Source organism: Phoenix dactylifera, unplaced genomic scaffold, assembly GCF_009389715.1.
Source record: "Phoenix dactylifera cultivar Barhee BC4 unplaced genomic scaffold, palm_55x_up_171113_PBpolish2nd_filt_p 000207F, whole genome shotgun sequence".
Classification (NCBI taxonomy): domain Eukaryota; kingdom Viridiplantae; phylum Streptophyta; class Magnoliopsida; order Arecales; family Arecaceae; genus Phoenix; species Phoenix dactylifera.
Genome location: NW_024067723.1, coordinates 431,580 through 446,596, shown reverse-complemented (window position 1 = coordinate 446,596; position 15,017 = coordinate 431,580).

The window sequence follows — 15,017 nt, the reverse complement described above, 5'->3', positions numbered from 1 at the left end:
TTACCGGATCGAACATAACGGTAACCATGTTTATGCAGGGTTTGAGAAGCTGACATGCATATTTATCTAATCATCATCATGGCATAATAGGTATGCAATTTAAAGGAGATAGCGGTTATAGCAAAATACAACATTTCATAAGAATATATTCAAAAACCCGTTGTAAAACAATGTATGCTTTGGCCAAGCACGTTCATAAATGTCACGGCCCGCCTGCGCAGGGCACGTGACTATCGGGCCCACATGAGGGGAAAACACGGGGCTCCCCTGCCAGATGTTGGCCGGTTCCGGAGCTTCACGCAAGCGTCCTTCACCCCTCACCGATTTTGCTTCTCCCCAAAACGCATCTGCAGGATTTGGAAACACCCGCCTCATATACCCAGGCTCTGAAATGAGCCTCATGATCATGCTTCAAATATCATTTTCATAAAGTATGCATATGAAACCGTGCCCCCGGCATGCCGTGGTCGTGCTCTTAAATGCTACTGCGAAGTCATTCTTGGCCACTGGCGAGACCGGCTCAGTTATTAGGCGGCCACTGGCGGGGCTGGCTCAGTCATTCTCGGCCACTGGCAAGGCCGGCTCAGTTACATTGGGTCAGTAGCTCTTAAGAGTAGACAATGCTTCGTATAGGTAGTACCTCATAGATGCTACGGCGAATTCATTATTGGTCACTGGCGGGGCCTGCTCAGTTATTAGTCGGCCACTGGCGGGGCTGGCTCAGTCATTATCGGCCACTGGCAAGGCCGGCTCAGTTGCATTCGGCCCGTAGCAATAAAAACCCTTAGGTACCCCTTGCAAGCAGTGCACATAACTAGATGCAATTCATTATCTTATTTCATATGGATATCACAATTACATAGCAATGTAACCCAATTCATCTTGCATGCATAATAAAATCTGCATAAGCTCAATACATGCATAATCATACATTATATGGCTAGAACATACCACTCATATACATGATGCATAATTCATAACTCAAGATACATAATTCACAATAAAGTTGGGACAGGTCAATTACATGCATGATCCATAGAAGATTAGGATAGGTTACTTACATTTTATAATACACCCATTCATCAAATATATACACGAATAACACTTTAAAATCTTAATAAACATAGTACTCACATGATCCACAATAAGATTAAAATAGATTACTTACCGTGACTCGCTTTCCAAATTTCTCAAATCCAGGTGACAAATCCTTAATTACCTAAAACAACATCATAGGAATTACATTATTTTCTATTTATTTATTATATAATTTCTCAGTTCATCACACTATGAACTTACTTGCCTGGATCCCATCCAAGGATCTAGCCCAAGTTCAATTTACCCAATTTGGAACCTTTGGGCTCGGTTTAAAACCAGATGGGGTTCATATAGGTCAATTAGGCTTAACGGGTTTCGGACCCGAACCCAGATCTGACCCGATAGGATCTTTTCTTTTTCTTTTCTTTCTTTTTTTTTTCTTTTTTTTCTTTTTCTTTTTCTTTTTCTTTCTTTTTCTTCACTGTTTCTTTTCTTCTCCTTCCCGAAGCTTCCCCTTCTCCTCCCGTTCTTTCTTCTTCTCCCCTTCCCCTCTCTCGCCTTCTGTGACCGAAGAGGGGCGACCCTCTGCCGAGGCTCAAGGGGGGGGGGGGGGGGGGGGGGGGGGGGGGGGCCGGCTTGAGGCCGACGGCGCCGGCTACGCCCGCGGCGGTCGGCCCTCTCTCGATCCCATGGAGAAGAGAGAGCTCGGAAGAACGGCGGTCGGCCCTCTCTTCTTCCTGTGGAGGAGAGAGAAAGCTCGGGAGGGGAAGAGCCCGCGGCGGGGACCAACGGCGCCGGCGACGCTCACGGCCGCACACGGGTGAGTCCCCTCTTCCTTCTCTTCTTTTCCTCTCCTCTCCTTCTTCTTCGATTTTCCTTCTCAAACCTCCCATATTCTCTCTCGCTCCCAAGCCCTCTTTCTTCCTCTCTCTATTCTTCTCCCGTGAAAGACGGAAGCGCGCTTGGGAGGGCCGGGCCATGGCCGGCGGTGCCCGTGGCCGGGCTCGCGGCGTCCTCAGCCGTGCTTGCGGCTGAGCCTGCGGCCACGCCCTCGGCCTGCCAGCAGCCGACGCCCGCGCCGACGGTAATCGCGGCCGTCGCCGGTGACCGTCGCCGGTGGCCCTCGGCCTGCCAGCAGCCCCCTTCCTCCCTTCTTTCTTCCTTTGTTTCTTTCTTTGTTTCTTTCTTTGTTATTCTGAATAAATCAGGAGAAGAGAAGGCATGGGGCTTACCTAGCTTCTGGGGAGTACTAGCGACGATCCTTGCTTCAACGCCTAGGCCGACGGTTCTGAGACTCAGACTCCGTTCTGTGGGAGGAGGAGGAGGAGGACAGAGAGGGGGGTTTGGGGTTTCTTAAATGATGGTAACTGCTCAAGCTGCTGGCAGCTGTCCCTTCCAGCAGCCAGCTGTCCATCCCCTCTATTGACAGTAGGACCTCCCCAAAGGAGGAGGTGGCGACCTCCAAATGGCTGGCTACATTGGGCTAGCCCACAGGCCCAACTGGGTATAGGCTGCTGAATGGGCCGGTCCTCACATTCTTCTCCCCTTAAAAGAAATTTCGTCCTCGAAATTTACTTACTTAAGGCTCAGGCTTTAAAAGTACTCAACCATCACGTCATCCTCAAGATCTCAATTAGTCTCCCTCTCGAAGTACCTACTTAAAAAATTTTGACATAAAAAAATTATGACAAACAAAGTTATGGCATCTCAAAACTTAATCCTTTCCACTTACGACACTTAGGAGTTCTTTGATCTCTTCCAAAAGAAGACTAATCTTCCACCTTAGATTTTAAATGCTATGATTCTTGGCCCAAGAAATTAATTGCTCTCGATTAAGTCCACACAACGGTCGTAATCGGGTTAATAGAAATAGGTGAGAGCATTAGCATCAAATACTTTTCATAATCTGTAATCCTCTTTCTTCTCTTAACTTTGCCTACAATTTAATGATCAACCTTTATCCTAGCAAAACCTCAAACCCCTTTCGAAGAGAAAGATTGAAAATGTTATAGCTAGGTGTAGGGGCCATTCCAGGTCTAAGCCCTAAGGAACCATCAATCCGTTAATACTAAATTTAAGATGCTCAAAATCTTCCAGGAATTGCCACAATAGAAAAACTCACTGGTGAAATTATATAGCTATCTCCAGATTATTCAGAGAATCAACAACACTTTTCTCCATTAGAATTCTAATTCAATTTTTTTTTTTTTTCAATAATTCTATTCATCAATACAGTTTCATCATTAGATCTTATCAAAAGAATAAGGTCTAACATTTTCAGATTTGATTCTTTTGGTAGGTGATCTAAATCAAACTTTTCTCTTATACACAAAAATCTACATCTCAATTCTGAATAAGAACTTCGAGTTTTTTTGTCAAAGTATCAACTGCTCTCGATTACCCGATCTATCACAAGATTAGATCATAAACAACTTCAATCCACCCTTGATAGATATTCATCAAAGTCAATTGACAACCTCAATTTCTTTCAATCGAATAAAGGATGGATATTAATTAAAAAAATTCAAGCTTCAAATTTAGGAGGGAGAAGGTTCATACCAACATATTCTAGATCCAAGATCAAAATCGATGATCTATTAATTCATGTCAAAAGATGCTAAGAAGTTTCTTAGCATGACATAAAACTGGAGAATCTAGGATAGCACAGTGCTATCCAAAAATCAGAACATTCTTCTTTTATTTATCCTGAAAAATCTTACTACACAAGAAAACAGATCAAATCTTTTGTTATTAAAACTTTCCGAATCAAAAGAATAATACTTCTGGCCAACTTAGATAAATAATTCAGATCACTATGTTTTCGCTGCGCATTCTGATCAAATTCCTTTGAATTCACAAATAACTTTTGATCAACATACTATTTGCCTACAAACAGAACTATTTAATTCCTCATCTGTATTTGCATTTCAAATCTTTCCTCCATCTTGATCGAATGTTACTTAGCCAAAACTTCTTTTTACTTTTCCATGAGCGAGCAAAGAAAGGGTATCCCAACATAAGATCCTCTTAAATAAGCGACAACGCTTTAAAATGAATTTTACATTTTCAACAACTTCATTCATTGAAAATAAGCCTTCTTTCCTAATACGAGATAAGCTCTCAAGTCATCTTAGGACATTTTAAGCTCGAAATTGTGTAAACTTCTAAAAATTATTTCTCAATATCCCAATCTTATATTAGGTATCTTTAAATTGCATGAACAATAATCTGCCCTACTTTAGCATTGCTAGAAGGTGATTCTGGATCTCACATCCCCGTTAAAAGAAAAGGATGTATACTTTTGTTGTAAGATCTCTATTTAAAAATCTTCTTCTATTGTACTCTTTCCACTAGACGATGATATGTGGAATTATCATCCATAACTTTCAGCTTCCTCATGAAACAATTTAAACTTGCTTCTTAGTGATAAACGAAAGCATTTAATAATTGCCCTTCTATTAGAGATGAAATAGTTTACTTCAAATCTTAGAAGCAGGGTCACTAAGTACAAACCCCTGAAACATCATGTGCTATTGGGCCTGTTCCCATATCAACTCTATTGCTGATTCCGCTCGCATTTCCTAATGACCCCATGTCATCATCATTTTCTCTTCTTCTTTTTTTTTGTCAAAACATCAACTAATATTCGTTTAATTGATTTATCACAGAATCACAAACTACTGCACTTTATCCATAGTAGAACATTTGAGCCTAAAATATTCTTCAAGATTGAAAATTATCTCAGAATTTACTAAATGACTTTCAATCAAAATACCAATCTTGCATTGTAATTTGAAAAGATCTAATATTTCACATTTCAAGTAAACAAAGGAGAAACTCTTAAATCTCATCCTCAAATATATTTTCTTCTTATATAACAGTTTCATGCATAATTGTCATACAGATTTCGAAGATTCATCTTCGAAGAATAAAAATATCTTTTCTTGTCCAAGCCTTAAACAACTTATGAATGAACACTATCTTGGTATCAAAATAATCAACTTCAAACTAGAAATAATATCCACAGTACTCAGTATCAAGTTAAACTTCCAAAATCACATATATACTGATACGCAATGTACTTTAATACTCCACTTAATATTCGTCAAAATATACTTTAATCATAATCCAAATACAAATTACTCCATCGAGAAATCTCCAAACTAGCTTATTCTTATTTTGGCATGGCTTGCTAGCATCCTGATTCAAAATACCAAAATCCTTAGTAGTCTTAAGTCTTGAATTCTAATACCATACCAGTCACAATCATGCCCCTAGAATGGTTGTGTATTAGCCCTAACTTCTCTCTTTTTTGTTGCTCATTATCACCTATCAAAATATTTGTGTCAAACAATTTTCGTGATTGACCGATGATACGACTAATAAAATCTTTTCTTTCTTTCCAATTATGCGGAATCTCACCGAATGAGACTTAACTACCCATTTCCTTATTAAAACTTAAAATTTTTACTCATGATTAACCTATTGCTCTGATACCACAAGAAATGTCACGCCCCGGACCCGGATCCGTGACACGGCCGTGCTATTGCCGACTACCGCCCACAATAGCACGCAGCCTCATACATGGGTAACAGGGTAGTCAAACCAACCAAATCTTTTTCATATGAAAGCATTCTTAGTACAACATGCTGGTCAGTACCCAAATACAGAGCTTCTATATAGTTTATGTACACAAAAGTATACTTATTTTACCCCAAAGGAAAGAAGCCCTGATACCAAATTAACGTGTCTCTGGCAGCTATCAGTGGTAAGGATCTGAAAGAAAAAGTAAATGAACGGATATGAGCTACACGGCTCAGTAAGTAATCATACATAATCTTACCGGATCGAACATAACGGTAACCATGTTTATGCAGGGTTTGAGAAGCTGACATGCATATTTATCTAATCATCATCATGGCATAATAGGTATGCAATTTAAAGGAGATAGCGGTTATAGCAAAATACAACATTTCATAAGAATATATTCAAAAACCCGTTGTAAAACAATGTATGCTTTGGCCAAGCACGTTCATAAATGTCACGGCCCGCCTGCGCAGGGCACGTGACTATCGGGCCCACATGAGGGGGAAACACGGGGCTCCCCTGCCAGATGTTGGCCGGTTCCGGAGCTTCACGCAAGCGTCCTTCACCCCTCACCGATTTTGCTTCTCCCCAAAACGCATCTGCAGGATTTGGAAACACCCGCCTCATATACCCAGGCTCTGAAATGAGCCTCATGATCATGCTTCAAATATCATTTTCATAAAGTATGCATATGAAACTGTGCCCCCGGCATGCCGTGGTCGTGCTCTTAAATGCTACTGCGAAGTCATTCTTGGCCACTGGCGAGACCGGCTCAGTTATTAGGCGGCCACTGGCGGGGCTGGCTCAGTCATTCTCGGCCACTGGCAAGGCCGGCTCAGTTACATTGGGTCAGTAGCTCTTAAGAGTAGACAATGCTTCGTATAGGTAGTACCTCATAGATGCTACGGCGAATTCATTATTGGTCACTGGCGGGGCCTGCTCAGTTATTAGTCGGCCACTGGCGGGGCTGGCTCAGTCATTATCGGCCACTGGCAAGGCCGGCTCAGTTGCATTCGGCCCGTAGCAATAAAAACCCTTAGGTACCCCTTGCAAGCAGTGCACATAACTAGATGCAATTCATTATCTTATTTCATATGGATATCACAATTACATAGCAATGTAACCCAATTCATCTTGCATGCATAATAAAATCTGCATAAGCTCAATACATGCATAATCATACATTATATGGCTAGAACATACCACTCATATACATGATGCATAATTCATAACTCAAGATACATAATTCACAATAAAGTTGGGACAGGTCAATTACATGCATGATCCATAGAAGATTAGGATAGGTTACTTACATTTTATAATACACCCATTCATGAAATATATACACGAATAACACTTTAAAATCTTAATAAACATAGTACTCACATGATCCACAATAAGATTAAAATAGATTACTTACCGTGATTCGCTTTCCAAATTTCTCAAATCCAGGTGACAAATCCTTAATTACCTAAAACAACATCATAGGAATTACATTATTTTCTATTTATTTATTATATAATTTCTCAGTTCATCACACTATGAACTTACTTGCCTGGATCCCATCCAAGGATCTAGCCCAAGTTCAATTTACCCAATTTGGAACCTTTGGGCTCGGTTTAAAACCAGATGGGGTTCATATAGGTCAATTAGGCTTAACGGGTTTCGGACCCGAACCCAGATCTGACCCGATAGGATCTTTTCTTTTTCTTTTCTTTCTTTTTTTTTTTCTTTTCTTTTCTTTTTCTTTTTCTTTTTCTTTCTTTTTCTTCACTGTTTCTTTTCTCCTCCTTCCCGAAGCTTCCCCTTCTCCTCCCGTTCTTTCTTCTTCTCCCCTTCCCCTCTCTCGCCTTCTGTGACCGAAGAGGGGCGACCCTCTGCCGAGGCTCAAGGGGGGGGGGGGGGCGGCTTGAGGCCGACGGCGCCGGCTACGCCCGCGGCGGTCGGCCCTCTCTCGATCCCATGGAGAAGAGAGAGCTCGGAAGAACGGCGGTCGGCCCTCTCTTCTTCCTGTGGAGGAGAGAGAAAGCTCGGGAGGGGAAGAGCCCGCGGCGGGGACCAACGGCGCCGGCGACGCTCACGGCCGCACACGGGTGAGTCCCCTCTTCCTTCTCTTCTTTTCCTCTCCTCTCCTTCTTCTTCGATTTTCCTTCTCAAACCTCCCATATTCTCTCTCGCTCCCAAGCCCTCTTTCTTCCTCTCTCTATTCTTCTCCCGTGAAAGACGGAAGCGCGCTTGGGAGGGCCGGGCCATGGCCGGCGGTGCCCGTGGCCGGGCTCGCGGCGTCCTCAGCCGTGCCTGCGGCTGAGCCTGCGGCCACGCCCTCGGCCTGCCAGCAGCCGACGCCCGCGCCGACGGTAATCGCGGCCGTCGCCGGTGACCGTCGCCGGTGGCCCTCGGCCTGCCAGCAGCCCCCTTCCTCCCTTCTTTCTTTCTTTGTTTCTTTCTTTGTTTCTTTCTTTGTTATTCTGAATAAATCAGGAGAAGAGAAGGCATGGGGCTTACCTAGCTTCTGGGGAGTACTAGCGACGATCCTTGCTTCAACGCCTAGGCCGACGGTTCTGAGACTCAGACTCCGTTCTGTGGGAGGAGGAGGAGGAGGACAGAGAGGGGGGTTTGGGGTTTCTTAAATGATGGTAACTGCTCAAGCTGCTGGCAGCTGTCCCTTCCAGCAGCCAGCTGTCCATCCCCTCTATTGACAGTAGGACCTCCCCAAAGGAGGAGGTGGCGACCTCCAAATGGCTGGCTACATTGGGCTAGCCCACAGGCCCAACTGGGTATAGGCTGCTGAATGGGCCGATCCTCACATTCTTCTCCCCTTAAAAGAAATTTCGTCCTCGAAATTTACTTACTTAAGGCTCAGGCTTTAAAAGTACTCAACCATCACGTCATCCTCAAGATCTCAATTAGTCTCCCTCTCGAAGTACCTACTTAAAAAATTTTGACATAAAAAAATTATGACAAACAAAGTTATGGCATCTCAAAACTTAATCCTTTCCACTTACGACACTTAGGAGTTCTTTGATCTCTTCCAAAAGAAGACTAATCTTCCACCTTAGATTTTAAATGCTATGATTCTTGGCCCAAGAAATTAATTGCTCTCGATTAAGTCCACACAACGGTCGTAATCGGGTTAATAGAAATAGGTGAGAGCATTAGCATCAAATACTTTTCATAATCTATAATCCTCTTTCTTCTCTTAACTTTGCCTACAATTTAATGATCAACCTTTATCCTAGCAAAACCTCAAACCCCTTTCGAAGAGAAAGATTGAAAATGTTATAGCTAGGTATAGGGGCCATTCCAGGTCTAAGCCCTAAGGAACCATCAATCCGTTAATACTAAATTTAAGATGCTCAAAATCTTCCAGGAATTGCCACAATAGAAAAACTCACTGGTGAAATTATATAGCTATCTCCAGATTATTCAGAGAATCAACAACACTTTTCTCCATTAGAATTCTAATTCAATTTTTTTTTTTTTAATAATTCTATTCATCAATACCGTTTCATCATTAGATCTTATCAAAAGAATAAGGTCTAACATTTTCAGATTTGATTCTTTTGGTAGGTGATCTAAATCAAACTTTTCTCTTATACACAAAAATCTACATCTCAATTCTGAATAAGAACTTCGAGTTTCTTTGTCAAAGTATCAACTGCTCTCGATTACCCGATCTATCACAAGATTAGATCATAAACAACTTCAATCCACCCTTGATAGATATTCATCAAAGTCAATTGACAACCTCAATTTCTTTCAATCGAATAAAGGATGGATATTAATTAAAAAAATTCAAGCTTCAAATTTAGGAGGGAGAAGGTTCATACCAACATATTCTAGATCCAAGATCAAAATCGATGATCTATTAATTCATGTCAAAAGATGCTAAGAAGTTTCTTAGCATGACATAAAACTGGAGAATCTAGGATAGCACAGTGCTATCCAAAAATCAGAACATTCTCCTTTTATTTATCCTGAAAAATCTTACTACACAAGAAAACAGATCAAATCTTTTGTTATTAAAACTTTCCGAATCAAAAGAATAATACTTCTGGCCAACTTAGATAAATAATTCAGATCACTATGTTTTCGCTGCGCATTCTGATCAAATTCCTTTGAATTCACAAATAACTTTTGATCAACATACTATTTGCCTACAAACAGAACTATTTAATTCCTCATCTGTATTTGCATTTCAAATCTTTCCTCCATCTTGATCGAATGTTACTTAGCCAAAACTTCTTTTTACTTTTCCATGAGCGAGCAAAGAAAGGGTATCCCAACATAAGATCCTCTTAAATAAGCGACAACGCTTTAAAATGAATTTTACATTTTCAACAACTTCATTCATTGAAAATAAGCCTTCTTTCCTAATACGAGATAAGCTCTCAAGTCATCTTAGGACATTTTAAGCTCGAAATTGTGTAAACTTCTAAAAATTATTTCTCAATATCCCAATCTTATATTAGGTATCTTTAAATTGCATGAACAATAATCTGCCCTACTTTAGCATTGCTAGAAGGTGATTCTGGATCTCACATCCCCGTTAAAAGAAAAGGATGTATACTTTTGTTGTAAGATCTCTATTTAAAAATCTTCTTCTATTGTACTCTTTCCACTAGACGATGATATGTGGAATTATCATCCATAACTTTCAGCTTCCTCATGAAACAATTTAAACTTGCTTCTTAGTGATAAACGAAAGCATTTAATAATTGCCCTTCTATTAGAGATGAAATAGTTTACTTCAAATCTTAGAAGCAGGGTCACTAAGTACAAACCCCTGAAACATCATGTGCTATTGGGCCTGTTCCCATATCAACTCTATTGCTGATTCCGCTCGCATTTCCTAATGACCCCATGTCATCATCATTTTCTCTTCTTCTTTTTTTTTGTCAAAACATCAACTAATATTCGTTTAATTGATTTATCACAGAATCACAAACTACTGCACTTTATCCATAGTAGAACATTTGAGCCTAAAATATTCTTCAAGATTGAAAATTATCTCAGAATTTACTAAATGACTTTCAATCAAAATACCAATCTTGCATTGTAATTTGAAAAGATCTAATATTTCACATTTCAAGTAAACAAAGGAGAAACTCTTAAATCTCATCCTCAAATATATTTTCTTCTTATATAACAGTTTCATGCATAATTGTCATACAGATTTCGAAGATTCATCTTCGAAGAATAAAAATATCTTTCCTTGTCCAAGCCTTAAACAACTTATGAATGAACACTATCTTGGTATCAAAATAATCAACTTCAAACTAGAAATAATATCCACAGTACTCAGTATCAAGTTAAACCTCCAAAATCACATATATACTGATACGCAATGTACTTTAATACTCCACTTAATATTCGTCAAAATATACTTTAATCATAATCCAAATACAAATTACTCCATCGAGAAATCTCCAAACTAGCTTATTCTTATTTTGGCATGGCTTGCTAGCATTCTGATTCAAAATACCAAAATCCTTAGTAGTCTTAAGTCTTGAATTCTAATACCATACCAGTCACAATCATGCCCCTAGAATGGTTGTGTATTAGCCCTAACTTCTCTCTTTTTTGTTGCTCATTGTCACCTATCAAAATATTTGTGTCAAACAATTTTCGTGATTGACCGATGATACGACTAATAAAATCTTTTCTTTCTTTCCAATTATGCGGAATCTCACCGAATGAGACTTAACTACCCATTCCCTTATTAAAACTTAAAATTTTTACTCATGATTAACCTATTGCTCTGATACCACAAGAAATGTCACGCCCCGGACCCGGATCCGTGACACGGCCGTGCTATTGCCGACTACCGCCCACAATAGCACGCAGCCTCATACATGGGTAACAGGGTAGTCAAACCAACCAAATCTTTTTCATATGAAAGCATTCTTAGTACAACATGCTGGTCAGTACCCAAATACAGAGCTTCTATATAGTTTATGTACACAAAAGTATACTTATTTTACCCCAAAGGAAAGAAGCCCTGATACCAAATTAACGTGTCTCTGGCAGCTATCAGTGGTAAGGATCTGAAAGAAAAAGTAAATGAACGGATATGAGCTACACGGCTCAGTAAGTAATCATACATAATCTTACCGGATCGAACATAACGGTAACCATGTTTATGCAGGGTTTGAGAAGCTGACATGCATATTTATCTAATCATCATCATGGCATAATAGGTATGCAATTTAAAGGAGATAGCGGTTATAGCAAAATACAACATTTCATAAGAATATATTCAAAAACCCGTTGTAAAACAATGTATGCTTTGGCCAAGCACGTTCATAAATGTCACGGCTCGCCTGCGCAGGGCACGTGACTATCGGGCCCACATGAGGGGGAAACACGGGGCTCCCCTGCCAGATGTTGGCCGGTTCCGGGGCTTCACGCAAGCGTCCTTCACCCCTCACCGATTTTGCTTCTCCCCAAAATGCATCTGCAGGATTTGGAAACACCCGCCTCATATACCCAGGCTCTGAAATGAGCCTCATGATCATGCTTTAAATATCATTTTCATAAAGTATGCATATGAAACCGTGCCCCCGGCATGCCGTGGTCGTGCTCTTAAATGCTACTGCGAAGTCATTCCTGGCCACTGGCGAGACCGGCTCAGTTATTAGGCGGCCACTGGCGGGGCTGGCTCAGTCATTCTCGGCCACTGGCAAGGCCGGCTCAGTTACATTGGGTCAGTAGCTCTTAAGAGTAGACAATGCTTCGTATAGGTAGTACCTCATAGATGCTACGGCGAATTCATTATTGGTCACTGGCGGGGCCTGCTCAGTTATTAGTCGGCCACTGGCGGGGCTGGCTCAGTCATTATCGGCCACTGGCAAGGCCGGCTCAGTTGCATTCGGCCCGTAGCAATAAAAACCCTTAGGTACCCCTTGCAAGCAGTGCACATAACTAGATGCAATTCATTATCTTATTTCATATGGATATCACAATTACATAGCAATGTAACCCAATTCATCTTGCATGCATAATAAAATCTGCATAAGCTCAATACATGCATAATCATACATTATATGGCTAGAACATACCACTCATATACATGATGCATAATTCATAACTCAAGATACATAATTCACAATAAAGTTGGGACAGGTCAATTACATGCATGATCCATAGAAGATTAGGATAGGTTACTTACATTTTATAATACACCTATTCATGAAATATATACACGAATAACACTTTAAAATCTTAATAAACATAGTACTCACATGATCCACAATAAGATTAAAATAGATTACTTACCGTGATTCGCTTTCCAAATTTCTCAAATCCAGGTGACAAATCCTTAATTACCTAAAACAACATCATAGGAATTACATTATTTTCTATTTATTTATTATATAATTTCTCAGTTCATCACACTATGAACTTACTTGCCTGGATCCCATCCAAGGATCTAGCCCAAGTTCAATTTACCCAATTTGGAACCTTTGGGCTCGGTTTAAAACCAGATGGGGTTCATATAGGTCAATTAGGCTTAACGGGTTTCGGACCCGAACCCAGATCTGACCCGATAGGATCTTTTCTTTTTCTTTTCTTTCTTTTTTTTTTCTTTTCTTTTCTTTTTCTTTTTCTTTTTCTTTCTTTTTCTTCACTGTTTCTTTTCTTCTCCTTCCCGAAGCTTCCCCTTCTCCTCCCGTTCTTTCTTCTTCTCCCCTTCCCCTCTCTCGCCTTCTGTGACCGAAGAGGGGCGACCCTCTGCCGAGGCTCAAGGGGGCGGGGGGGGGCGGGGGGGGGGGGGGGGCGGCTTGAGGCCGACGGCGCCGGCTACGCCCGCGGCGGTCGGCCCTCTCTCGATCCCATGGAGAAGAGAGAGCTCGGAAGAACGGCGGTCGGCCCTCTCTTCTTCCTGTGGAGGAGAGAGAAAGCTCGGGAGGGGAAGAGCCCGCGGCGGGGACCAACGGCGCCGGCGACGCTCACGGCCGCACACGGGTGAGTCCCCTCTTCCTTCTCTTCTTTTCCTCTCCTCTCCTTCTTCTTCGATTTTTCTTCTCAAACCTCCCATATTCTCTCTCGCTCCCAAGCCCTCTTTCTTCCTCTCTCTATTCTTCTCCCGTGAAAGACGGAAGCGCGCTTGGGAGGGCCGGGCCATGGCCGGCGGTGCCCGTGGCCGGGCTCGCGGCGTCCTCAGCCGTGCCTGCGGTTGAGCCTGCGGCCACGCCCTCGGCCTGCCAGCAGCCGACGCCCGCGCCGACGGTAATCGCGGCCGTCGCCGGTGACCGTCGCCGGTGGCCCTCGGCCTGCCAGCAGCCCCCTTCCTCCCTTCTTTCTTCCTTTGTTTCTTTCTTTGTTTCTTTCTTTGTTATTCTGAATAAATCAGGAGAAGAGAAGGCATGGGGCTTACCTAGCTTCTGGGGAGTACTAGCGACGATCCTTGCTTCAACGCCTAGGCCGACGGTTCTGAGACTCAGACTCCGTTCTGTGGGAGGAGGAGGAGGAGGACAGAGAGGGGGGTTTGGGGTTTCTTAAATGATGGTAACTGCTCAAGCTGCTGGCAGCTGTCCCTTCCAGCAGCCAGCTGTCCATCCCCTCTATTGACAGTAGGACCTCTCCAAAGGAGGAGGTGGCGACCTCCAAATGGCTGGCTACATTGGGCTAGCCCACAGGCCCAACTGGGTATAGGCTGCTGAATGGGCCGGTCCTCACAAGCTTAGCGAGCACGACTACCCCTCCATGGTCAGAGGTGGCGTAGGGCTCCCGGCAGCTGGTGTGGACTAACCACTACATGACGACAACAGAGTTGGCAGTACTCCAATGCCACTTCACAAAGGTGTTGAAGCTGTCAGCCAACCGGGTGGGGAGGGCACGAAAGGCTTGGGCGACGTCTGCGGTGGTCGTCCGGAGTTTGAGACGGCATGTTCTAGGAGGATTGGGTGGCGCGCGACCTTCGGCTACGAGGTAAGCTAGGGTATGATGTTGAATCCTTCCTGATAGCGGAGAACTTCATGACCTTCAGATTCAAGAATAGAGATGATCGGGCAGCTACGCTGGCCGGCGGGCCGTGGCTGGTGGCCGGCCAGCTACTGGTCATGGAGAAATGGAGGCCTGACTTCATTCCAGGCATCAACACGGTGAGCAGAATGGTGATGTGGCTCTGGTTATTATGTCTTCCTCTGGAGTTCTAGGAAAGAGACTCCTTGCTTAACATTGCGGCGGTGGCGGGTTGGCCTCTGGAGCTGGATGACATTTCCGACAAGCTCCAACAAGTAGGTTATGCAAGGGTAAAGATAGAGATCGATGCCCTCAACCCTCTCAAGCCAGGCGTCTTCATCTAGGGAGAGAATATGAGGATCTGGTAGGCCTTTGTTTATGAAGACCTACCGGCCTTCTGCTACGTTTGTGCCCGGATTGGGCAC